This window comes from Hemitrygon akajei, chromosome 11 (genome assembly GCF_048418815.1).
Source record: "Hemitrygon akajei chromosome 11, sHemAka1.3, whole genome shotgun sequence".
Lineage (NCBI taxonomy): Eukaryota > Metazoa > Chordata > Chondrichthyes > Myliobatiformes > Dasyatidae > Hemitrygon > Hemitrygon akajei.
In genome coordinates this window covers 88,155,729-88,181,705 of record NC_133134.1, presented here as the reverse complement: position 1 = coordinate 88,181,705, position 25,977 = coordinate 88,155,729, and the positions used below count along the sequence as shown (strand labels likewise).

The following is a 25,977-nucleotide window of genomic DNA, read 5'->3' as shown; positions in this document are numbered from 1 at the left end:
AACCAGACCTGAGTAGCCATGAATACAGCAGACGAAATACAGTTCTGCTGGGATCAATATGTAATACACATCACCAACAGGCATGCACAGTTAAAGGCACATATAGCACATATAAGACAGCATGCGCAGATAGGTTGAGAATAAAATATAATTAAACCAAAAGTTGTCTAAATGTCTGAGTTGATGAATATTGCAGCAGTCTGCAGTCGGACACAGCATGGCTCGTCTTATTCTGCCGGGCAAGCACTGGGGAATAGTACCAACTCCAGCACACTCCAGTACCGCCTCGCCACACCGCCTCCAGCATTATGGCGAGCAGTCCGACTCTGACGCCTCCGGCCCTTCTGGGCGGCTGGAAATAGGCGACACCGTCGCGCGAGGCCGAGTCCTCGCTACGATTGAGGTATTGCAGATACTCCGCTATCCGACAATAAACCAGTGAATCGGACACTGCCTTCCACGTTAACAAGAGTCACGGGAACAGCGACGAAAGCAATCACTCGTTTGACTGCACGCCGCCTTCCAGACCGAACTCTTCCGACGCCTCACTGACCAAGCCCAGTTCCTTCAGTTTCTCCGCCAACGAGCAGCTCACTGATGGAGCAGGTCTGCTGAACCATGAGTTCTTAATGTCCAGCTGGGTCTTGTGATCGTTTACAACAGACAATGACATCCTTGTTCTGAGCGCGCAGCCGTCTTATCGGAAGCAAACAGCAGAACAATAATCGATTCATAAACTCACAGAGGGGTAAAGTACAGAAACAATCCTTCGGGCAATCACCCATGCAGAATGTGAAGCCGCTCTCCATTGTTTTCCGTTTTAGAATATCATCTCAACCAAGTACCCGTTCTTTGTAAGGGATAACTAGTCAGCAATGGAAGGCCTGATGATAAAAGGAAACAGGGAACCTCTCAACGAGGCTGCAGTAATGAACTGTGAACATTGAAGTGAAAATGCTCTAAACTGGAGAGCAGCCTTTTCACGAGCGCTATAAAACACGAGTCATCCATGACCCCGACGTGATTCGAACACGCAGCCTTCTGATCTGGAGTCAGACGCGCTACCGTTGCGCCACGAGGTCTGAGGAAACTGCTGAAATACTGAAATTAATATGCATCTCAGGAATTTATTTAGATCCATCTGTTGCTCACTTACCCACTCGAATTTGGCAATTTTTCCGTTTCTGTAAATCTGTTGAGGAAACTGTTGGTTCTCCGACTGTAGCTGTCTCTCCTTTCGTAGTTAATGTAGAACCCCTTTGGATTCTTCTTCACCTTGTATGCTAAGGAAAGTTCATGCCTTATTTTTAGCCCTTCTGATTTCATCCTTATGTGTTTCCTTACATTTGTCATAAGCATCTCATCTGTCTTCATCTGTCCTATCTGTAAATCACCTCTTTTTATTCTTAACCAAGGCTTCCAAAGCACTTGAAAACCAAGGTTTACTACACCTGATATCTTTATCCTTTATTCTGACAGGCGTTTTGTACTCTCACAATTTCAATTTTGAAGGCCTCCCGCTTACCAAATACATTTTTGGCAAAAAAAAACAACCTTGCCAGATCGTTTCTGATGCTATCAAAATAGTCCTTTCTCCAAGTTAGAATCTCAACCAGCGAACCAGACCTATTTTTTGCATATTTGCTTCGAAACTAATGACATTATGGTATGCAACAAAGAGATCAGCTGCTGACAACTGGCTAAAATGGCACGTTTATCTGAGAACGGCCGTAAGGACAAGCCGGGTAACAAGAGGACGTGTGATCGGAGTATGTAAGTATCGAGGGGATTCTGAGAGACAAGATCTCAAGATCTACCTGCATTTAGAGAGGCAAAGACTGGTTAGAGATAGTCAACATGGCTTTGGGCCTCACGTTTTAAGACACAAATGAATGAAATCAATTGTGATTCCAGTTCCGCGCTTTCGCTGCTACTGGACGGTACAAAGTTTCGCTGTCCTTACATCGATTGCAATTGATAGGAAATGATGGGAGATTTTCCCAGTGGATCAAGAACTAAAAGAACAAAAAATAATACGTCGAAAAATACTTCCGAGGGCTCACTGCAGTTTTTTTGTTTCCTTTAATTGACGATTTGCACATTTCTTTTCATAAGAGTCATTTTGCAATGTGTCGAACAGAGCTGTAGAGCAGTTCGTAATCAGTACAAGTGACTACAAAGGGATATAACCGATGCAACGAACCTGTTTCACGGTGTCTCACCAAGCGTGTGAAACACTTTCTTCGCCATCTTGTGTTGATGTGTCACCATAAATCGAAATACCTACGCCCAGATGTCTCACTGATCTGCAACACTCCCCAGAGCTCTGGCTTTACTGTGTACGCGCTGCTCTAGTTTAAAGTACCAGGATGCCGCAAGTCGCACTTGTACGAGCTAAGTTCCATCTTCTACTCATTGGCCCATAATCCCAGTAGAATCAGATCCTTATATGTTCTTACTGTTCGCCACACTACCAGCATCTGTGTAATTCGTTACCGCACTCAACAAGCCACTAACATTCTTAACAAAACATTTAATAGAGATGACAGATCACGGGAGGTGCGACAGAGACGACTGGGGAATGTCACTATTCAAAGGGTTCCAGTTTAGAAGAAAAAGTAGACTCCACTGCCATCCACTGATTCCTCCTCAAGTTAGTGCAGTAATCAGTTGACGACCTCACATCGGTTCCCATGTGGTAGGATCTTCCGGACAACAATACGCATGAGTCCTTCTAAAAGGGCTTTCCAAAAGACGGATAGACATGTATATCGCCCTGTCTCTTCAATCCTGTTTGACGGCTGGAGGTGGTCTTGGAAGTAAAAAGTTCGGTGGGGTGTTTTCAAAGTACAGGTGTATTCCCATGCTTCTCCAGCAGGGATTCGGGCAACTGTTGACAATATAAACGGAACAGCCAGACATTGCATTCCGCTGAAAAACTGGAACAGGAGTAAAAATATTATTCTTGGCCAGGATCGAACTTGAGACATTTCGCGTGCAATGAGAACGTGATAACCTGTGTACCACAAAGCTAGCTAGGGCAATAATACAAATCATGGAAACCAGCTAGATGTAAAAAAAAGGAAATGGAAATAAGCAATTTCAGTGAGCTGATTGGTTGACGCAAGAAGCAAAAGCTGTTGAGGTGTTTCAACGCGCTTCTCCCAGTTTCAGAGAGTGAATATCTGGAGAAGCTGTGCCTCTCCGTCCCACATGGTGCTGACAGCGCCATGACAGGCAATTTGCCCCATCATTCCACTCTCTTAACGAGCTACACGAAACCAAGTTACGGGCACAGCAGAATTTTAAATCATGGTGATTCAGTGGGTAGTTTATTATTTTGTACAAAACGATTATTTCCCCAAGAATATGTATCAGGGCATCCAGACACAACGTACTCCGTGAAATCCCTACGGAATTTTAGTAGATTATTCCAGCTGTTCGGAGTTTTTTATTCACAATACTTAACCCAGAGGGTTCTAAATTGGCCCTGGTGAAGCTCAGCAACATTAGTGGCAGACGGAACAAAGGAAACAACGAAATACCTTATTAGTCACGGTTTGTTTTTATGATAAATGATCACCGCAAACAATGGCGAGGCGAGCGGAGGTGAGGGGGAATGCAGGCGGAACCTGGCTCCGTCCACAAGAGGAAAGACCCGAGGTTCGGACAGGATCGGCTCGCTGCTCCGCGTCGTTTACTCGGCTCTGCGCTGAACTGAGGCCCTGCCACGACTTTTTTTCCCTCTCTGCAAGTTGAATGGTTGACGATCTTCAAGTCAAGTCAAGTCAAGTCACTTTTATTGTAATTTCGACCATAACTGCTATGTATAGTACATAGTAAAAATGAGACAACGTTTTTCAGGACACAGTACAAAATCTAGACTGAACTACGTAAAAAAACAACAGAGAGAGAAAAAAAAACAACTACACTAGACTACAGACCTACCCAGGACAGCATAAACTGCACAAAACAGTGCAGGCATACAATAAATAATAAACAGGACAGTAGGGCAGTAAGCTGTCAGTCCAGCCTCTGGGTATTGAGGAGTCTGATAGCTTGGGAGAAGAAACTGTTACATAGTCTGGTCGTGAGAGCCCGAATGCTTCGGTGCCTTTTCCCAGACGGCAAGAGGGAGAAGGGCTTGTATGATGGGTGCGTGGGGTCCTTCATAATGCTGTTTGCTTTGCGGATGCAGCGTGTAGTGTAAATGTCCGTGATGGCGGGAAGAGAGACCCCGATGATCTTCTCAACTGACCTCACTATCCGCTGCAGGGTCTTGCGATCCGAGATGCTGCAATTTCCGAACCAGGCAGTGATGCAGCTGCTCAGGATGCTCTCAATACAACCCCTGTAGAATGTGATGAGGATGGGGGGGGGGGGGGGGAGAGATGGACTTTCCTCAGCCTTCTCAGAAACTAGAGACGCTGCTGGGCTTTCTTTGCTATGGAGCTGGTGTTGAGGGACCAGGTGAGATTCTCCGCCAGGTGAACACCAAGAAACTTGGTGCTCTTAACGATCTTTACCGAGGAGTCGACGATGTTCAGCTGGGAGTAGTCGCTCCGTGCCCTTCTATTTTTTGTGTTTCTTTGTTTTATGGCTGCCTGTAAGGAGATGAACCTCGAGGTTATATAATGTACACATACTTTGATAATAGATGCACTTTGAACTTTGAACTTTAGATGACCATGTCGTTAATTGACTGTCTAATTAAGTCTAATACTTATGTCCACCTCCAATAAATGCATACATTGGCCGAACTCTACTCATCTGGCTCATCAGCTTTGACCAGAAACGATTAATATACAGTATATAATATATTATAATGCTGTATATAATATTAGTATACATGATTGGGTGTGGAGGCAACCAAAAATCTGGACATCGGAAGTTCAGGAACAGATTAAAAGATTCAAAGTACATTTATGTCAGTACCTCCAGTTGAACTCTGTATTTTTGTGCGTTTGCTCCTAGCTCTCAGTCTGTGGTTTTGTATTGCCATATGCTCCTGTACCTATTCCTGCTCTACTCCGGCCCATGTATTACTGAGTACTCCATCTCTCATCTGTTTCTCATTATTACTTGTATTGCAGCCACCCGTACCTCATTGTGCTCCACCTGTCATCTGCCTCTCTGTGTATTTCAGTCCTGTGTCTACACCTGTTTGTTGCCAAATTATGCCAGTGAATTTTCCTAAGCCTTTCCAGCATTCGTATCTGTACTCTGTCTGTCTGAATATCGACTCTGCCTGTTTCCCGATTCTGGGTTTTGGATTTCTCTGGATGTTTTGATCTCTGCCTGAACTTTGACACCGACTTTGTTTGCACCTCGGGATTTGCTGCTCAATTAATACCACTGTGTGCACAGTACTGGGTCTGCGGTTGGATCCTTGCTTCAGCGCCCTGACAATTTATTAAGAAAGTATATATACAGTATAAAACCGTGAGATTTATCTTCAAATAGACAGCCACGAAACAAAGAAGGAAAACCACCGACTCCGTTCCAAGCAAAATAGCAAATCGGACAAATGGCAAAAAAAGATCGGAAAACACAGAATATAAAACACGAAACCACAAATCATCAAAACAGTCGATTCAGTTCAGTTTAGTTCAGTTTAATTTGGTACAGCTCTGTGTTGTTTGTTAACTTCAGGCCGCAGATGCAGTCGGCCCCCGATCCAAAATCGCACAAAATAGCAACATTAAGGAGAGACCAAAAACACCGGTACACCGGAACCTCAACTACAGCGTCCAATCCACAAAAAGTGTCGAGTAAACCTCGCCGGAGATCGAGGACCTGGACCATCCTCCGCCTGCGTTTAGCGGGAGGAAGACGGTAGGACCTTCCTCCGTTAGCATCGAGATGGCGCCGACCACCCTCTCGCCTGGATGATTTCAGTCTTCCTAGACATTTTCACCAGCAAAATCTGCAATAAATTAAGTCAACAGTGGGCTTGCGCCCTGGGTGCGCGCTTCTTGGCCTCCAGGCCGCACAGTTCGCTCGAAACCTCAAGTTACCAATTTGAAGACAGCTCAATCGTCCCGAAGACACGCCACCAAAATGAAAATCACTGTAGCAGAACCCCTTTTGAAAGAAAAAGAAGTGAAAGTACTTTCGTGGTTCGCTGGCGTAATCTTCCACAGCCTGATGCAGGACAACCGGCAGTATAATCGTGCTCACTCATAGCATACTGGAGGTAAACCGAACATTCCTCAGACAGCGCTTTCTACAAATGTATGTTTCGAAGGTTTCAAAGGTGCAATTTAATGTCAGAGAAATGAATGTAATATACCTCCTGCTTTTTCTTCGCAACCATCCACGAAAACAGAGGAGTGTCCCTAAGAATGAACGACAGTTAAATGTTAGAACCCCGAAGTACCCCCCAGCTCCTCCCTCCCTCGCATAAGCGGCAGCGAGCAGAATTCCACCCCCCCCCCCCCCACCACCACCACCACCGGCAAAAATAAAGCGCACCCGCTACCAGCACTCAAGCGTAAGCAAAGCAACAACGAAGACACAGACTTGCAGTTACCCCAAAGACTACATTGTTCACCCAATAATTCGACATACTGCAGGTTCTCTCTCTCTTCTAATAAAGGGGTGACTCCATTTTCCAACGAGCGGGGAGACATAACAAACAACTCATTAGTTTACGATATTAGAAGTCCGTTACGTCTCTTTTTTCGAGCTCTGTCCCTGAAGATGGCAAAGATCCCGGATCCCCAGCCACACAGCAGTTGTTCCGACTCCAGTTCCTCGAGATCTCAGGCTTCCGAATCCGAGCCGAAATCTTAGGCCAAGCCTTAGGCATGCCGAATAGCGGTCGATAGTGGAACCCTGAGAGCTCGTCCCATTCCCACAAAGAACCGTAATCAGCGTGCAACTCCAGGTCACGGTCTTCAAAAGAACACTGAAAGGGAAAAATAGAGATATTAAAGATGAAAATAGAGCTGTTTTCAAAGATGTAAGCAAAGGAGTCGCTGTTGGGCGCCTTAACTACTTAGCTCCATGCCTGTTTGACAACAGTTGTTGCTCTTCAGTTCGTCGGACCGGATATTGCTCCTCTCTTCCGCTACCACTTGTATCTCGTGCAGTACATTTACGGATCGATCTGTTTTTGGTCCGCAGTCAGTATCCTAGCGTATTGATATGCACCGATCTATGTTTAATAATTCCTTAAGTCCACTGTGAGAGATTATTTCAACTGCAAGTCCTTCAGTAAGTATGCAATTTGCCGCGTCCTCAGAGGTTATCGCAGTACTCATCCAATCAGTGTTCAACTTAACTCTGCGAAGAAACAAAAGAAGAGCGATCTTGGTCATCACATTTTAACTCGACTTTCATGTCAATCCCACTGCGCCAAACCTGGTGACAAAATCTAATTGTGAATGTTGGTTTTAATGAATCACAAACCATACCCCCTGCTTCCAAATAACAAATGTTGAAGGCTTGGAAGTTATTTAACTTAAAGCTTAAAAAGTTGGTCCCCCAGTAGAACAACTCACCTCGCGAATCGGTTTCGAAACTGCACGTGAAAAGAAAATAGTTTAGTAGTCCATCGCCTTAACCTTTCCTGCTTCTCCACCAGCAAGATTACTACCTCTCAAAGCATTTCACCACTGTATATGTGTGTGCTACTGGACGATAGTCGTTAAGTCAACCCACCCTGCTCTTTTTGGGCACTGGATGTTTGTGCCACGAACAAGAAATCGTAAGAAGAGTATGATTTGGAAGGTGAATACGTTGCTGAGAAATGCTACAGGGGTCAGGGGTTCGGATTTATGGATCATTGGGGTCTCTTCAGGGGAAGGTGAGATCAGCACAAAGGGGACGGGCATGATTGTTGCCCTTTAGAAGCAGGAGGGAACTTCCGCTTGTAGCAATGAGAGATTGAAATATCTTTGAACATACCCTCCAGCTGGCTGACACAGGCTTTCAGAGCCCTACCAGGTTCCCCATCAGGGCCTGTCGCCTTGCAAGCGTTCGCCCTCTTGAAAGACGTTCTGACGTCGGCCTCCGAAACAAAGATCGCAGGATCACCGGGTGTTGCAATGATACTCATAGAGGTAGTTTTATTCTAAACATAGAAACATAGAAAACCTACAGCACAGTTCAGGCCCTTCAGCCCAAAAAGCTGTGTCGAATATGTCCTTACCTTAGAAATGACCTACGCTTACCCATAGCCCTCTATTTCTCTGAGCTCCATGTAATGGTCCAGCTGTCTCTTAAAAGACCCCATTGTATCCGCCTCCAGCACTGTCGGCGGCAGCCCATTCCACGCACTCACCACTGTCTGTGTAAAAAACTCCGTACCTACTTCCAAGCACCTTAAAATTGTGCCCTCTCGTGCTAGCCATTTCAGCGGTGGGAAAAAGCCTCTGACTATCCACACAATCCTTCCTTGAACCTTTTCAAAGGTTTTTTGAACGTTTCGTAAGATCTTCTTTTCTCCTTGACTTGATTTACAACAGCCTTTGTACACCGCGGTTCCTGTACCCTACCATCCAATCCCTGTCTCATTGGAATGTATTGAGCAGAAATCCACGCAAATATCCCCTGAACATTTGCCACATTTCTTCCGAACATTTCCCTGAGGACATCTGCTCCCAATTTATGCTTCCAAGTTTCTTCCTGATAGCCTTATATTTCCCTATACTCCATTTAAACGCTTTCCGAACTTGTCTGTCCCTATCCCTCTCCAATGCTATGGTAACGGAGATAGAATTCTGATCACTATCTCCAAAGTGCTCTCCCACTGAGAGATCTGACACCTGACCAGGTTTATTTCCCAATACCAGATCAAGTCCACCCTCTCCTCTTGTCGGCTTATCCACACACTGTGTCAAGAAACCTTGAACATACCTAACCTACTCCACCACATCTAAACCCCTCGGTCTAGGGACATGCCAATCGATATTTGGGAAAATAAAATCTCCCACCTCAACAACCCTGTTATTATTACACCTTTCCAGAATCTGTCTCCCTATCTGCTCCTCGATGTCCCTGTTACTATTGGGTGGTCTATAAAAAACACCCAGAGAACTAATTGACCCCTTTCTGTTCCTAACTTCCACTCACCAAGACTCCGTAGACAATCCCTCCATGACTTCCTCCTTTTCTGCAGTCCTGACACTATCTCTGATCAACAGTGTCCTGCCCCACCTCTTTTGCCCCCCTCCCTGTCCTTTCTGAAACATCTAAATCCTGGCACTCGAAGTAATCATTCCTGCCCCTGAGCCATCCAAGTCTCTGTAATGGCCACAACATCATAGCTCCAAGTAGTATCCACGCCCTAAGGTCATCCGCTTTGTTCATAATACTCCTTGTGTTAAAATCGACACATCTCAAACCATCGGTCTGAGCGCGTCCCTTCTCTATCACCTGTCTGTCCTCCCTCTCGCACTATCTCCAAGCTTTCTCTATTTTTGAGCCAACCGCCTCTTCCTCCGTCTCTTCAGTTTGGTTCCCACCCACAGCAATCCTAGTTTAAATTCTCCCCAATGGTCTTAACAAACCTGCCAGGATATTGGTCCCCCTGGGATTCAAGTGCAACTCGTCCTTTGTGTACAGGTAACTCCTGCCCTAAAAGAGGTCCCAACAATCCAGAAATCTGAATCACGGCCCCCTGTTCCAATCCCTCAGCCATGCATTTATCCTCCACTTCACTCTATTCCTATACTCACTGCCACGTGGCACAGGCAGTAATACCGAGATGACTACCTTGGTGGTCCTGCTTCTCAACTTCCTTCTTAACTCCCTGTAGTCTACATTCAGGACCTCCTCCCTTTTCCTGCCCATGTCGTTGGTACCAGTATGTACCAGGACCTCTGGCTGTTCTCCTTCCCACTTCAGGATATCATGGACGGGATCAAAATCATCCCGGACTCTGGCACCTGGGAGGCAAACCACAACCCGTGTTTCTTTCCTGCGTCCACAGAATCGACTGTCCTACCCCCTAACTATAGAGTCCACTATCACTGCGGCGTTCCCCTACCCTTCTGAGCAACAGAGCCAGACTGTGTGCCAGAGACGCAGCCACTGTTGCTTCCCGCAGTGGTGGGCGTCTCCCCCACCCCACCCAACAGTACTCAAACTGGAGTACTTATTGTCAAGGGGTACAACCACAGGCGTGCTCTCTAGCGTCTGAATCCTAGCCTTCCCTTTCTTGACTGTTACCCACTTATCTGTCTCCCCAGGCCCCGGTGTGACTGCTTGCCTGTAGCTCCTCTCTATCGCCTCCTCACTTTCCCTGACCAGCTGCATTTCCAGTTCCCTAACACGGTCCCTAAGGAACTGCTGCTCGACGCATTTGGTGCAGCGATGGCCGTCCAGGAGGCTGGGAGTCTCCTAGACTTCCCACATCTGACACCGAGCAGTGAACACCGGCCTCACAAATATTCTTCCTGTCTGTATTCTACACAGGCCTCGCCTCGCCTCCACCCGTTATCGCCGAAGCCTCTCTACTCTATCTACCTCTACACCGTCTCCCGCTCCTCCGACGTCAGATCTTATAAATATTTCCTTTTAAACTCTTCTCGCTGTTCTCACTGGATGACATCCTTGTGCTTGTGCAGTCGTGCCCCGATCAAACCGCTGAAGAAATGACCGTCTCCCTTTAAAGATTCCCTCTTAAAAATGTGCATAAAAGGCATTAAGATTATCTGCGAGTAAAGCATCACTGCCTTTCACAATAGCAGTAAGAAGTAATGGCCTACAAACCCTGCCATCCGATTCCGCCTCCAACCACTTCCAAAATTGTTCTTTTGCTCTTGAGATGGTAATTTGCAATTCTTTTATTAAATCTTTTTATTAATTTTAAACGAACATTGCAGAAACATGGATACATAGAGTTTGAGAATACATAATTAATAGGTTAAAGTATAAATACAAATAGATGATAATCCATATATAATAGCCTCCTAAACTCATAGTAATTACAAAAAAAGGAGTAAATAAGAAAAAAAAAACCCTCCAAAAAAAAAACCTAACCAACATCGGCCATTGCATTATGTCAAATATGCACAGTAGTGTCAGTAACTCCGTACCTCCATCCAACTAATGAAGGATAATAAAAGTAAGGTTTAGGAAAAGTCAGTTTAGCTCATATGAAAATGTTGAATAAATGGTCTCCAAGTTTCTTCAAATTTAATTTAAGGGTCAAAAACAACACTTCTAATTTTTTCTAAACTCAAACAAGAAATAGTTTGAGAAAACCACTGAAATATAGTTGGAGGATTAATTTCTTTCCAATTCAATAGGATAGATCTTCTAGCCATTAACGTAACAAATGCAATCATCCGCCGAGTTGAGGGGGATAAACAACTATTATCCACCATTGGCAAACCGAAAGTTACAGTAATAGGATGAGGTTGCAATTTAATATTCAGAACTTTTGAAATAATACCGAAAATATATTTCCAATAATTTTGCAAGCAGGGGCAAGATCAAAACATGTGAGTCAATGAAGCAACTTCGGAATGGCATTGTCACAGGTTGGATTAACATAAGAATAAAATCGAGCAAGTTTATCCTTAGACATGTGAGCCCTATGTACAACCTTAAATTGTTGCACAATTGCAACAATTTGTTGTACAATTACAACAATTTGTTGTCCCATTCCTTCTTAATTTTTCCTGATACTTCTGCCTGTATTTTCATGATCATGTTATAAATGATGGCTACTAAACCCTTCTGGCAAGGATTCAGAGCTAAAAAAATTTCCATAATGTCCATTGGACATAATTTCGGAAAAAACTGTAACGTATTATTCAAAACATTTCTAACTAGAAAGTATCTAAAGAAATTAGTTTTAGGAAAATTATATTTATTAGATAGCTGTTCAAAGGACATAAAACTATTGTCTAAAAAAAGATCACGAAAACAAGTTATACCTTTTGTTTTCCATAATACAAAGGCTTGATCCATAAAAGAGGGCCGAAAAAAAAGTTAAATGTAATAGGGCTTGATAAGATAAACTTATTCAAGCCAAAGAATTTACGAAATTGAAACCATATTCGTAATGTATGTTTAACTATAGGATTGGTTATTTGTTTATTAAATTTAGATAAAGCAAAAGGAAGAGAAGATCCTAGAATAGAAAATAATGAGAAGTCTTGTACAGATTTACATTCCAAATTTACCCATTGTGGGCAAGATACTATAATCGATTCTTGTGTCCAAAATATTAAATATCGAATATTAACTGCCCAATAGTAAAATCTCAGATTTGGCAAAGCTAAAACCACCCTCCTTCTTAGGCTTCTGTAAATATTTTTTACTTAATCTAGGATTTTTATTCTGCCACACATACGAGGATATTTTGGAGTCAATAATATCAAAAAAAGATTTAGGAATAAAAATTGGTAATCCTTGGAATAAATATAAAAATTTGGGTACTACTATCATCTTAATAGCATTAATTCGACCAACCAATGACAAAGATAATGGGGACCACCTGGTAACAAGTTGCTTGATCTGGTCAATTAAAGGTAAAAAAAAATTAACTTTAAATAAATCCTTATGTTTCTTGGTAGTTTTAATACCCAAATAAGTAAAATGGTCTGTGACAACTTTAAATGGTAAATGTTTATAAATTGGAACTTGCATATTTAATGGAAATAATTCACTCTTATTAAAGTTCAGTTTGTAACCAGAAAAGCTACTAAACTGAGCAAGCAAGGACGAAATAGCAGGAATAGATCTCTCAGGGTCAGATATGTATAGTAACAAATCATCCGCATATAATTATAACTTATAAGTCCCTTACTCATGGGTAATACCAAAAATATTAGGAGATTCACGAATGGCAATGGCTAAAGGTTCCAAAACAATGTCAAATAATAGAGGACTTAAAGGACGGCCTTGCCTCTTACCACGGGATAACTGAAAAAAAGAGATCTCTGATTATTGGTAAGAACCGAAGCCAAAGGTTTACAATATATTAATTTAATCCATGATATAAATTTCAGACTAAAATTAAAATTATGCAACGTATTAAATAAATATGGCCATTCAACTCTATCAAACGCTTTTTCAGCATCTAAGGAAATGACACATTCTGGTATTTTAGATGAAGGAGTATAAATTATATTAATTAATTTTCTAATGTTAAAAGATGAATAACGATTTTTAATAAATCCGGTCTGGTCTTCAGAGATAATTTGAGGTATAAAATTTTCTAATCTAGTGGCCAAGATTTTAGTAAAAATCTTAGAATCCGTATTCAGCAAGGATATAGGCTGATAGGATACACATTCAGTGGGGTCTTTATCTTTTTTAAGAATTAGAGAAGTGGAGGCATCATAAAAAGATTGTGGTAATTTACCTACAGTTAACGCATCTTTAAAAATTTTACAAATCCAAGGAGAGAGTATAGAAGAAAAGGATTTTTAAAATTCCGCAGTATAACCATCCGGACCAGGGGCTTTACCTGAATTCATTGAAAAAATAGCCTCTTTTATTTCGGTTTCCGTAATAGGTGCGCCTAGAAGTACACTATCTTCTGTTGTTAATTTCGGGATATTCAATTTTATTAAAAATTCATCCATTATGGAAGAATCCTCAACAAATTCTGATTGATATAAAGAATTATAAAAATCTTGAAAGGCTTTCTTTATCTCTTTATGATCAATCGTCAAAGTGCCATCTCGTTTACGAATCTTGATGATTTGTCGTTTAACCGAAGCAGTTTTCAATTGATTGGCCAATAATTTGCCTAATGTATCTCCATGTACAGAAAATTGGGTTCTAGATTTAATTAACTGATTTTCAATCGAAGAGGATAATAACAAACTATGTTCCATTTGAAGTTCAACTCTTTTTTTATAAAGTTCTTTACTGGGGGGTCACTGAATAAATCTTATCAATTTCTTTAATTTTATCGACCAATGTTAATATTTCAGAATTAGTTCGTTTCCTAACTCCAGCAGAGTATGAAATAATCTGTCCGCAAATAAATGCTTTAAAAGTGTCCCATAATATTCCAGTAGTCTCTTCTGTAGAATTTATTGAAAAAAAACAAATCAATTTGTTGTTTAATAAAGTTAAGAAAGTCTGAGTCCTGCAGTAAAGTAGAGTTGAACCTCCAAGATTTAGCATTAGAAGATGAATCCATTGTCTTAATAGATAGCTTCAAAGGTGTATGGTCAGGTAATTTGCAATTCATACTTGGCTTTTCTGAGTCGTCCTGGATCTTGAAAACCCCAGATTTAACCCTCAACAGACTGTAGGCCTGCAGCTGCTCAGAGAACGTATAAAGGAACTGGAGCTGCAGTTTGATGATCTCCGACTGAGAGGGAGAAGGACGAAGAGATAGATTGGACCTATATCGGGGTAGTCAGCCTGAGAGTGCAAGAGAGAGGAATTGAGTGAATGTCAGGGTAAGGAGGGGAAATATACATCCAGTGCAGAGTACAGAGACTGTTCCCCTCAATAATAAGCATACAACCTTAGATACTATAGAGGGAGTCGACCTATCAGGGCGGGGATCCACAGTGACTGGGTCTCTGAAAACGAGTCTTGTGTTGTGGCTCAGAAAAGCAGAGCGGTTAAAAGGGCTGCAGTGTTGATGGGAGATTCCATAGTCAGAGGAACAGACGAGATTCCTTGGGCGCAATAGAGACACCCGGATGATATGTTACCTCCCTGGTGCCACGATCAAGAATGTCCCAGATTTGGCCCATGACATTCTCAAGAGAGAGGGTGAGCATTAAGTTTCAGGGCGTTTGGGTAGTATTCTCTGGATTCTGCTTGTGTCACGCTCTAGTGAGGGTAAGAATAGGATGATATGGCAGGTGTATTCGTTGCTGAGAAACTAGTGCAGGGAACAGGGGCTCAGGTTTATGAATCACTGGGATCTCTTCTGGGGAGGGTACGATCTGTATTATATTTCAGAGCGTGCAGTGCATGGAATAAGGCAGATGAACTTGTAGCACAGTTACAGATTGGCATGTATGATCTTGTAGGCATCACTGAATTTTGACTGAAAGAAATTTGTAGCTGGGAGCTTAACGTCTATGCATACACATTGTATCGAAAGGACAGGCAGGGGTGTGTTGGTAAAAAAAAAGAAATCAAATCATTAAAAAGAGCGAAGGAATTCAATAGTAAAATGTCCCTGATTGGAGTTGCATGAAGACCCCAACCAGCAGCAGGAAGGTGATCTATAAGTTACAAAAGGAGCTAAAAATGCATGTCAAAAAAAATCAATGTTACAATAGTCATGGGGGAATTTAAATATGCCGGTAAATTGAGAAAATCAAGTTGATGTTGGAATCTAAGTGGGGTTATTTCTAGAAGGGCTCCAAGATGGCTATTAGAGCAGTTCGTGGTTGAGTCCACTAGGGGATCAGCTAGTCTGAATTGGGTGCTGTGCAATCAACCAGAATTGATTAGAAAGCTTAAGGCAAAAGAACCCTTAGGTGCAAGTGATCATAACATGATCGAATATTCTCTGAAATTTGAGGAGAAACTAAGGTTTGATTATTAGTATTACAGTAGGGTAACGGAAATGACAGAGGTATGAGAGATGAGCTAACCAAAATTAACTGGAAAAGAACACTGGCAGGATGAAGGCAGAGCAGCAATGGCTGAAATTTCTGGAAGCAATTCGAAAGGCACAAGATATATACACCTCAAAAATGGACAGGTATTCTAAAGGCAAAATGACACAACCGTGGCTAACAAGAGAAGTTAAAGTCACAGGGAAGGCACATAATACAGCAAAATTTGTGGGAAGTTTGGGGATTGGGAAGCTTTTAAAAATAAAAAGAAGGAAAATTTTAAAAGTTAATAAGAAGACAAGGATAGAATGCGTACGTAAGCTAGATAATCATATTGAAGAGCATACTAAACATTTCACCAGATACATAGAGCGTAAAAGAGTCAAGAGTGGACATGGGATCGCTGGAAAACGATTCTGGAGAAGTAGCAATGCGGGACAAGGAAATGGTGGACGAACTGAAAAAGTATTTAGCAACAGTCGTCACTGTGGAAGACGCTAGCAGTATGGTGGAAGTTCCAGCTGTGAGACATCATGAAATGTTTGATGTTACCATTACTAGTGGGAAGCTTCCTGGGCAACTGGAAGGACTGAAAGTAGATACGTCACCTAGACAAGATGGTATTCGATCGACGGTTCTGGAAGAGGAGACTTACGAGATTATAGAGACATTAGTGATTATCTGTCAAGAGTCACTCAGATTCTGGAATGCTTCCGGAAAATTGCAAATGCCACAGCACCCTTCAAGAATGGACAGAGTCAGAAGAAAGAAAATTATAGGCTAAGTAATCTGACCTCAGTTGTTGGGGAAATATTATAGTTGATTGTTGAGGATGTGGTTTCGGGATACTTGAAAGCACATGATAAAATAGGCTGCAGTCAGTATGGCTTTCTCAAGGGAAAATCTTCCCTGACAAAGCTGTTGGAATTCTTTAAAGAAATACCAAGCAGAATAAACAAAGCAGAATCGGCTGATGTTGTGTACTTGGATTTTCAGAATGCCTTTCACCAGTTGTCAGAAATGAAGCTGCTAAAAAAAATGTGGGGTGGCCTAATTGAATCCTATCAAATGGTGAAAGGCCTTGGTGGAGTGGATTGGATGTTTTCTATGGTGGGAAAGTCTAGGACCAGAGAACACATCCTCAGAATAGAGAAGAGTCCTTTAAGAACGGAGATAAGGAGGAGTTTATTTAATCTAGGGAGCTCGTTGGCACTGGCAGCTGTGGAGGCCAAGTCTTTCGGCATAGATTGATAGATTATAGACTGGTGAGGTCATAAAGGGATCCGAGGAGAAGGCGGGAGTTTGGGGCTGAGAGGGAAGATGGATCAGCCATAATGAAATGGCGGAGCAGAATTGATGAGCCAAATGACCTAATTGTGCTTCTATATCTGATGGCCTTGTGATCTTGTAATCTCCTAGTTCATCCACGGCTTTTGATGTGGCTATGTACAGTATTTTGTCGTTAGCACACACTCACGTACACAGGGTTAATGAAGTCATTCAGAATCGAAGATGAATCTCTGAATACGTTCTACTCCACCGGTTCAAACGAGATCTGTAAACGCTTCTGCACCGCCCTTGTCCATAACTTCTTGGTCCTCACTGCTGGTGCTGCGGTCTTCAGTCTCTTCCTATACTCGGGGAGTCGAAGTACAGCTAGGTGCTCAGACCTTCCAAAGTGTGGTCATGGGAAGGCACGGTAAACCCTCCTGATGGTAGTCTAACAGTGGTCCAATGTGTTGGTTCTGCTAGTAATCTGCTGGTAATAATCATTTAGAGACTTTTTTCGAGATGGCCTTGCTAAAGCCCCCCAGAATGATTTGGAAGGCTGTTTAGTGCATGTTGATTACGTCGCCCAATTTGTCTGGAGCCTGTTTGAAACGGAAATAAGATAGGATGTACAGCGCTAAAAAGAAGATGGCTAAAAACTTCCGCGGCATATAAAATAGATAACACTTGATTGTGAAATGTTCCAGGTTGGATGAGCAGAACTGGGACAGTACCGCCACGTTTGTACACCACAAGGAATTGATCCCAAAGCATATTCTACCTGCCTTTGGAAGCTTATCAGCCCTGTCCTGGCGGTGAATTGTGAAGCAGTATCGCTGCGTCGGCAATGGTGAGAGAGAAAAAAAGACTCCGTAAAACAAAAAAAAACACAGCAGGTAGTACTGTCCTTCTGATACAGAAATCTTGATTTCATTGATTTCATTTACTAGAGGCTGTACATTTGCCAGCTGGAGAGTCGGTACTGTTACCGGAGACCATCGTCTCTTTAAGCGAACTTTTATAAACCAGTGGGGTATCCACTCTTCCGCTGTCTTAAAGGGGAACCACACCAGAGACCGCGCGAGTTGTATAGAAGTGTCGCTGGGAAACGCAGACCACTGATGGTCAGCTGAGAGTCAGAGGATAAAACACAAAGACAACGCGGGCCCGCAGAGCTGAAGTGTTTCGCCGTGATCGTATAGTGGTTAGTACACTGCGTTGTGGCCGCAGCAACCTCGGTTCGAATCCGAGTCACGGCAGGCTACTTTTTATATTCAGTATTTGACTTTCAGCAGCTCCTGTGGATGCAACGCTCTCCTTTGGCTGAACTTTCCGCTTTTCCTGGGAGTGGGCTAGTATGGGCGAGATTCCTCTACCACCGCCAGCGTTCTCCTGGATTCCCATTGGCTCTGATGTACATGGAACCAGAAGGGTAATTTCCAGCTGATCGTTATCTTCAGCTCAGAAAATATTAGCATGTTAAGTGGCTCTCTGGATATATACCATCACTAAAAGAACACGCATCGTCAACCGGTCCCACGGAGTGCATAAGGCAGAACTATCCTGCTGGCCTTTTAAACCAGTGTGGTGTCCTCCAGTCCGCTGTCTTAAAAGGGAACCGCAGCAGAGACCAGAGACGGCGTGAGCTGCATAGAAGCGTCGCCAAGCTTCTATTCAAAAGAACTTCAAAATCCCGTTCCCCGATCCAGTTTCTGCCGTGGGTCAGTGCCGATGCGGCTCTTACACTGACCCAGGACATTTTGTTCAGTTAATCTTTGCTTAGCTCTGTGAATGGCTGGTGACAAATTATTTCTGATTATCTTCCCATTGTACCTCTTTCTTGTTCCCTTGTCACTTGAAATTAAGCGCCCAATCCTGGGAACTGGGAAATATAAATGGCCTTTCAAAAATATTTTCCAGCTTGATATCAGTGAGGGTGTACTAAATCAAACACATAGAACATAGAAGCCATGGAACATTACAGCACAGAAACAGGCCTTTTGGCCCTTCTTGGCTGTGCCGAACTATTTTTCTGCCCAGTCCCACTAACCTGCACCTGGCTAATATCCCTCCATACACCTCTCATCCATGTACCTGTCCAAGTTTTTCTTAAATGTTAAAAGTGAGCCCGCATTTACCACTTCATCTGGCAGCTCATTCCACACTCCCACCACTGTCTATGTGAAGAAGCACCCCCCCCCCCCCATGTTCCCTTTAAACTTTTCCCCTTCACCCTTAACATGGAAGAATCGGAAGTGAGTAGTGAGTGAAGATTAAAGGAACACAGACCTCATTTGACTGGTGTTACAACAAGATCCACGATCTATATCAATGCCTCCCGATGGTCCGAACTACACTGCGTGATCGGTTCATAATAACGACACAGGAAGGGACGGACTATCTTCTGTTCAGAGAGTCTAAGTACGGACCGGACGTGCAGAATTCCTGGGTTACCGCCGTGATACTCTGTACTGGGGTGTCACTATGTCTCGGGCTGTGTGCACATCGCCAACCTCCATCTTTTGGACATAGTGCTGATCAGTGCATTCTCGAAACTCTATTTTGTTCACCAGCAGATAAATGGAGGCATTTCTAATTCCATTTCCGCCAAAACCCACGTATTCAACGGCTCCTCCTCCCTACCGCCATTCCAAGTGATACGAACATTTAGTCAATAAACACGGAAAGAAAATGGTGCCGCAGTTTGCCGTCTTGCTGTGGGGAGCGTTAATGTGGCTTGAGGGAAAAGAGATCTCTGTGACTATGAGGTATCTCAGTTAATCATATGATACCGTAACATCCCTGAATTGGCGTTCCTTTTATAAAGCACTGAAGTCTGCAGTGAATTTTGCGCACTCTAGGTACACACTGGACGAATCGAAGTTTTGCTCCCCGTCGGCCTCGCGAATGAATTCATTCTCACCGAGTGGTGGCACTGTAGTTCACTTTAGCATAGCTGCAGCAAGTTGTGCTGTAACAATACTGGTGTAATTTGAAGTGTTGGGTGGACGTTTACAGGTCGTTACGGGGACAGAACAAAGAGCGGCGCTCCTGGACCCACTGCACTGCTGATATGCAGACATCATTGTAGTATATTTCCTGTAATTGTTCAGCGGTCACAGTCAGTCCCAAATTACCGAGGCTGAATCTTGCTCAATAATGCGTTTGTGATTAATGGATGCCATAAGCTCTCTCTTGTTTGAGCCACGTTTTCCAGAAGAAGAACTAAAATCAATGACCATCTCAGTGACGGTTCAGTTATAAAATGCTATTGAGCCCTATCGACTTGAACTTTGTCTGCGGCCAGATCGAAGTTCTGCTACATTGGAAGAGAACAAGGACGCAATGAGAAAAAGAGGGACAACAGGGCAGAGCGACGCTATTAGAGCACGGGTCATCGGAGGTCAATTCCGGCGCCGTCTGTAAGGATTTTGTACGCTTTCTCCGTGAACGCGTGTGTTTTCTCCGGACGCTCCAGTGCCCTCCCACGTTCCTAGAACATACCGGCCAGTAGGTTAATAGCTCATTGTAAATTGCCCTATCATTAGGCCACGGTTAAATAAGTGTGTTGCAGGACTGCGCAAATTAATGGGCTGGGAGGGCTGCATCTCTAAATAAGCAAAATAAACACTGGAACGACAAAAGCGTGTGAGAGCGTGTTCTGTGTGTTTCTGTGTGTATCTGCGCCACTTTCAACGGTGTGTGAGACTGGAGTGGGTTGAGATGGCTCCGACCTTGCGATTAAGCTGCGACAAGAACCAACTGCGAACTGCGTCAAAATCATTCTCTCTCTCTCTCTCTCTCTCTCTCTCTCTCTCTCTCTCTCTCTCTCTCTCTCTCTCTCTCTCTCTCTCTCTCTCTCTCTCTCTCTCTCTCTCTCTCTCTCTCTCTCTCTCTCTCTCTCTCTCTCTCTCTCTCCCTCTCTCTCTCTCTCGCTCTCTCTCTCTCTCTCTCTCTCTCTCTCTCTTTCTTTCTCTGTCTCTCAAACCATAATGATAAAATACCTATAAATTACAATAAGAAGTATGTATGAAAATAAATTTATTAATTTGTGCGAAAAGAAAGCAAAACGTCGACTGTACTCTTTTCCACAGATGCTACCTAGCTTCCTCCGCCATTGTGAGTTTCTTGAGGATGTCCCGCCACAGCTTTCTGCGGGTACGGGGATCATCTTCCACAGATCACCGTGTCGACTGTTTCCAACATTCTCCGATTTTCTCTTCCTTCCGGCAATGACGACAGTGGCAGGGCAGTCAGGAACGATGAACATAGAGATGTTGACTACGTGATATACAGAAGTTTAGAAACGACCGCAGAGGGAAAATCAGAGAGTGAGTGGGGACAGAACCCTGCGCTGTAGAGGCCGCCCCGAGGACGTTACATGGAAAAAAGACGCTATGGCGAAAGGAGGACGTCCTGATCAGCAACTTCTTTTAATCTCAGAGCGACAGCAGCAGCGTCTCTGCAGAGATCCTTCCTTCGATAATGTCCCACGAAAAGCAAGGCAGACAGCCGCAGGACGTTGAACACGTGAAAGCTACTCACTCTAACCCTGGATCGGAACTGGAAAAGTTTCTAACACGGGTCCAAACTATTCTGAATCATGGCGGATCATTTGCGTTCACCGGGATTAATAAGGGCGGCAGAACGAACGCAAAGGCTGAAGAACTCGACGAGTCAGACAGCATCTATAGAGGGAAATAAACTGTTGACATTTCGGGTGGTAGATTAAGAGTCTCCCCACCATAGATACCGCTTCACTTCCATAGTTCCTCCAGCATTTTTATTATGTGTTGTTCAAAATTCCAGCACCAGCAGAATCTCTCGTGTTTACGCAAGGGCATTATCATATTCACAAGAATATGTGATTCGGTAACGTTTAATAAGTGTTTGGTGAAACGCTGTGAAGGAGATAAGGGAGTGCAGTCCGTTATGGAAGGATCAAAAGATGCATTAAATTGAATAAACATCTAGGTGTGCCCCTTTGCCATTAACTGAATTTAAAAGAAATGTTTCTGCCTGGTTTTGAACCAGGGACCTTTCGCGTGTGAGGCGAACGTGATAACCACTACACTACAGAAACAGCACATAGTACTGCAAAAGAAATGTACCACAGGGATAGAAGCAGCTGAGAAGGAAAAGAGAGTCATGAGCTCCAGCTAAAACAGCTAGAAGCAGAAGAGAAAGAGAAACAAAGGAGCCATGAATTGGAGCTGGACAGGCGAAGGCAAGAGCGAAGAGCTCAAGGGGTAGAGAGAGAGGAGGGGTTTGATGTTAGTCGGGCGTTGAGGTTGGTCCCCCTGTTCTAGGAGACGGATGTTGATAGTTATTTCTTGCTTTTTGAAAAGGTGGCAGTGAATCAGAAGTGGCCCAGAGAGCAGTGGGTGGCGTTGTTACAAAGTGTGTTACGAGGGAAAGCACAGCGGGCATATGCAGCGTTGCCCCCGGATGGGGAAGGGAATTATGACCAAGTAAAGGAGGCCATTCTCCGAGGTTACGAGTTAGTACCTGAGGCGTATAGACAAAGGTTCCGAAATTTAAGGAAAGGGTGGAATCAAACGTATACCGAGCTAGCCCATGAGAAGAGTGTGCTCTTGGACCGTTGGTGCACCGCGGAAAAGGTGGCCGAGAACTATGGGCGTCTCAGGGAGTTATTTTTGATTGAGGAATTTAAAGGTTGTGTTCCGGAAAAGATCCGGATGTATTTAAACGAGAGGACGAATCAGTCCATCTCAGAAATTGCTAGGTTCGCAGATGAATATGCCCTAACCCACAAGACAAAGTTTTCCTCGCCAAGAAGTTACCCGAGAGACCGTCGGAATGGTAGGGAAAGCCCGCCGGCTGAGGCGGAGATCCCGCTGGGAGCTAGTGGTAAAATTGAGGAGGAGAGACAAGACGGCAGGAGAGGTCCTGGCTTGACCTGTTTTAATTGTGGAAAGGTGGGTCATATTGCATCTAAAATGCTTTGCTCCGGAGAAAGGAGACAGAGAGAGAGAGAGCAGCGATCCCTATCGGGCGTGCAGTGGTAATCAGAAAATTGGCAAGAGGGTCCCAGGGGAGCAGAGAGCGCGAGGGGTCGGAGATTTATCTGTCACCCGGAACCGTGTCTGTGAGGAAGGGGGACCCGCCAATCCCCGTACGGATTTGGAGAGACACGGGGGCGGAGCTATCATTAATTAGCCGTAACGTATTACCATTCGGACCTCCGACGGGCGAGGTAGCCCTGAGAGGCATAGGAAACCGGACCGAGGTAGTGCCTTTGCATAGGGTCTTTCTAGATTGTGAGTTGGTGTCGGGACTAGTGGAACTAGGGGTCCTGCCGGAGTTGCCGGGGGAAGGCGTGGACGTCCTTCTGGGTAACGACCTAGCAGGTGGGAAGATGGGAGCCGCCGTGAAGCTGACAACCCAGCCCGTGAGAGTTGAGGCCCCGCCCATAGAGTCCCCGAGCTATCCCGCATGCGCGGACACTCGCAGCCTGTCGAGAGCGGCAGCTGAGAAAGCGAGCAGTTTAAAATTGGCCCAGACGTCTTTACCGACCCTGTGCCACGAGGGTTTCGAGGGTGGTAAAACGAGGAATAGTAACGTAAAAGGGGGTAAGGGAGAGAAGGTAGATTCTCCCTTAGCGTAGAAAAAGGTCCTAGAGGTAGGAAATAAAGATGAGAAACAGATAAAGCTGTTAAAAGGTCCAGGGTTGGACATGGATGAGTCTAAAGGTGTTCCCGATAATGAAATGAGGGCAGTCCTCGATGAAACGGATGCCATTACCTTGAAGAAGTCTGCTGGGTTGGCAGACGAGGTTGTTTCAGCCCGCGGGGTTGAGTTTACTCCGGAAGTGAGTTGCCCAGAGAGTAACTGGGAGGGTCAGGGGAATTTAGAATTTGAAAAGGGTACGGGTATTGAAAGCCTGGAAGAGGCCAATGCCCCGTTTGAGTGTGTCCAAGATGGGGATGCACGTGGTCCTAAACCTAGTCACGGAGCTCTGAAAAAGTCTGAGGTATTTGACTCGGCTGGACGAGACGGCCGTCCTTTTGGATCAGATAGACTTGGTTCGGGGAAGAAGGGGTTAACCTTGGGAAGTGTGGGTTCCCAGATGGTTGTGCTGAAGGGGGTGTTCAGAGTTAATGTGGAGTTTACGAATGGGGAGATAACTGTTGTTGTGGAGGAGAACGGTAAATCTGTAGTTCCCAAATCGAATGAAAAAAAGTTAAAGTCTAGATTGATGCCTGCGCATCGATTACAGGTTGATTTGGAATGTAAGGGTGCCTCACACGCTATTGTTATTCAAGAAAGCGCTGTGAGGAAGTCGAAATTTAAATGCGGCCGGAGAAAAAGGTTCGAACTGAAACACATCAGCCTGCATGGTCTTGACAAAAGGGTTAACTACCTGTGTAACATTAAAGAATTGGGTGGAAGTTCCCATGATGGACTAGGTTGGGGACACGGAGTTAAGAGAATAACCCTCGTGGAAAGGAAAGGCGGGAGAGTACCTCGCCAAATTACTCAAGTTCCCCACGGGGGGACTCCCCGGGAAAGAGGCGATGGTTAATAGAAATTGTCATTTTTAAACAGCAACGCTGGTTGTACGGGTTTGCGCCAAAGCCTGTGACTAATAAAGACAACCCCTTTGGAGACCTGCCGGTGAAATAACACGACCGAAACGATTAGTATTTGTATAAACTTTTGTAGATGCACCTAAGCTAAGATCACACCTCCTTAGTTGTGTTGCTGAAGAAAATAAATAAAAATAGGTGGTTATTGAGCTGAAGTTTGATGCTACCAGACTTTAGTACGGTACGTGATGTTAAGATATTAAAGAAAGGGGCACTGTAATTGTTACCTGTTTAGATACTGACTGGAATGTATAACGGTAGTACTCTGTGAAGAGAAAAGCTTGTGTAGTATGTTAGATTCCAAAAATCCTATACCAACTTGTTTTTAACCGCTGGTAAAAAACTTTTAAGAGGGGAGGTGGCATGACCCCAGCCCCCTCCTTTGTGAGAATCGCAAGAGAGAGAGAGAAGCCTTACGGTTTGGAATGTGGGCTGGCCGCTCAGCCAGACAAAAGCCTTGGACATAGCCATTGTCTTGGGAGACACCTTTGTGGAATAAGGGACTGGACTACGTGCAAACCCTCAGGGCAACGTGGGCTGGGTGATGGCAGAAAGATTGCCTCACCCCCACCCTGATTGACATCTACAACCCTGCCAGTCCAGATAAAAGGTGGGCTGCCGAGGCGGGGCCTCAGACGCACCAAGGAGACACACGAAGAAGACACGATAGGGCTTCCCGTCGGAGCGGGAAGCCATTCTGAAGGAAGCCACGTGCGTTAGATTCCGGATCGGGAGTCTGTGGCTGGAACCAAAGGAAAAACCGTTTTAACTAACAACAGGGATTTGCTTCGCAAAGACGACGGGCAAGTGTTCCTTCTCTCTCTCTCCAACACGTAAAATGCCAGCGGTTCCCGAAACGGGGAAGCCTGCAGACTTTGAGTGACTCTTATATTCCATTGGACTCAGTGTTATCCCCTAGACAACGATAGAGCTTATTTTTGATTGATTATTACTATACCTGTGTTTTCGATTGAGTTTTGACGATGTATATGATCTGAATGTTTTGTATTAACCATACGTTTGTGCCCCTTTATAAATAAAAACGTTTGAAAATAGTATCATCAGGCTTCAGCGGACCTCTCTATCTTTGCTGGTAAGTCACCCGGTTACTGGGAACGTAACACTTGAAACAGACATTTTATATCAATCCCATCATTTGATGAGATCAATAAGGAGGCAATATCAGAAGTTCTGTAGTAAGGCAGCATTTGCTGTCAGAATTTCAGTCCAGTGGAAATGTCTCAGCATCTGGTGTGGGGCGTGGGAGTTTGTGATAAGGGAATGTTGCATTGTCGGAGAGATGGTGTTGGGGAAAGTACTGCACTGGCAGAAGGGAGGGACTGAGTGTAGTGTACGTCGGAGAGACAGCACTGGGACATCATTGAGTATTCCTTCTGCAGAGTGAGCTTGGTCTGTGGGAATGTTGAAGCCTGACTCTCGCCTTTTTGTATATCTACGTTCGCCTCGCCAGCGTTGACTGAAAAGAACGGAATAATAATCTGAGCCGTAGTCGCAAGTTTTTCGTCTGTGTTTTATTTGACTTCTGCATTGTTTATATTGGTCATTGTCTATTTGTCATGGACTGTGATGAGGTTTGG

The 25,977-nt window shown here is 44.2% G+C and overlaps 3 non-coding genes across 3 annotated transcripts; 1 reads left to right on the top strand and 2 right to left on the bottom strand.

Moving 5' to 3' along the window:
• Positions 1–1,010: 1,010 nt before the first annotated feature.
• On the bottom strand, positions 1,011–1,082 carry trnaw-cca (transfer RNA tryptophan (anticodon CCA)). Its single transcript has one exon. It is a non-coding gene; the product is annotated as a tRNA-Trp (tRNA).
• A 16,874-nt stretch (positions 1,083–17,956) lies between these two features.
• trnah-gug (transfer RNA histidin (anticodon GUG)) lies at positions 17,957–18,028 on the top strand. The gene has a single exon. It is a non-coding gene; the product is annotated as a tRNA-His (tRNA).
• A 3,751-nt stretch (positions 18,029–21,779) lies between these two features.
• On the bottom strand, positions 21,780–21,852 carry trnav-cac (transfer RNA valine (anticodon CAC)). The gene has a single exon. It is a non-coding gene; the product is annotated as a tRNA-Val (tRNA).
• Positions 21,853–25,977: the final 4,125 nt, after the last annotated feature.